This window comes from Geospiza fortis, unplaced genomic scaffold (genome assembly GCF_000277835.1).
Source record: "Geospiza fortis unplaced genomic scaffold, GeoFor_1.0 scaffold23, whole genome shotgun sequence".
NCBI lineage: Eukaryota > Metazoa > Chordata > Aves > Passeriformes > Thraupidae > Geospiza > Geospiza fortis.
In genome coordinates, this window is record NW_005054303.1 from 14,737,666 (window position 1) to 14,739,121 (window position 1,456).

General features: G+C 64.4%; 1 protein-coding gene across 1 annotated transcript in view; it reads right to left on the reverse strand.

Annotated features, from left to right (window-relative positions):
- Positions 1-1,456, reverse strand: part of ABHD12B (abhydrolase domain containing 12B) — a 13,379-nt gene that overhangs the window by 10,871 nt on the left and 1,052 nt on the right. The window lies entirely within an intron of this gene.

The following is a 1,456-nucleotide window of genomic DNA, read 5'->3' on the forward strand; positions in this document are numbered from 1 at the left end:
AGCTCGGCTGGAGCTCGGCTGGAGCTGGGGCTGCTGTGTCACCGCCCCAGGGCTCCCCGGATCCTGCGGTGGCTCCTGGGGAAAAAAGGGGGTCCTTGGTTTTGTGATCCCCCCAAAGAGAGTGAGGGGCGCGGGTGGGACAGTGCGGAGCCGCCACCGGTGCTGGGGCGGTGCAAGGGGGGGATGTCACAGCGCAGCAGCTGTCCTGTGTCACGGTGACACAAAGAGACCCAAGATGTTGTCTCTCAGGCCCAGGGATGGCAGGGAGATGGGGTGTCATGTCCCTAGGGCGGGGGACAATGGGGTGACATGGTACCCAGGAATGGCAGGGAGCCAGGGTGCCACATCCCCAGGGTGGGGGACAGAGATGTGCTGCTGTCACCTTCAGGCGTGGGACAGCCCAGGTGACGTGCCATTGTTTTTTTGGGACAATGAGGAGCTGCAGGGCCGTGTCCCCTGGGGTGCAGGACAGCGTGGAGCCGGGGTGATGTCACCTCGGGGGACAGGACAGTGGGGAGCTGGGGTGATGTCACCTCGGGGGACAGGACAGTGTGGAGCCGGTGTGATGCCATCTTGGGGTGCAGGACAGTGGGGAGCCGGGGTGATGCCATCTTGGGGTGCAGGACAGCGTGGAGCCGGTGTGATGCCATCTTGGGGTGCAGAACAGTGTGGAGCCAGTGTGATGCCATCTTGGGGTGCAGGAGAGTGGGGAGCTGGGGTGATGTCACCTTGGGGGACAGGACAGCAAGGACTCAGGGGTGTTCACTTGGCTCGTGGGATGATTAGAACCAGGGTGATGTCACCGTGGGGGACAGGACGCTGGGGAGTGGGGCGATGCCACCCTCGGGTGCAGGACAATTGGGTGATGCCATCTGGGGGACAGGGTGGAGCTGGGGTGACGCTGCTCTGGAGCGCAGGGCAGCAGGAGCCAGAGTGATGTCACCGTGGGGTGCAGAATGATGGGAACTCAGGCGATGTCACCCCGGGGGATGGGACAGCTGGGAGATGAGGTGATGCCACCTCGGGGAGTGCAATGACAGGAACTGTGATGATGCCATGTGAGGGGATGGGACATTGAAGAGCCGCTCCGAGGTGTGGCACAGTGGGGACCATGGTGGCGCCACCCTGGGGGACAGGATAGTTGAGAGCTGGGCTGATGCCACCCGGGGGTGCAGAACAGCAGGGAGATGGGATGATGTCCCCTGGGGGGCAGGATGATGGGAACCGAGGTGATGCCACCCGGGTGGAATCGGGACATCGGGGACCGAGGGTGCAGGACAACGGGAAGTTGGGGTGATGCCACCCTGGGGGACATGCCAGCAGGAAGCTGAGGTGATGCCACACGGGTACAGAACAGCGGGGACACGCTGGTGCCCCGGGAGTGCGGGACACCCCAGCAGAGCCCCACATCTGCCCCTTGCACCGGGGGGCGTTCCCGGGCGGTGCCGCACAAAGG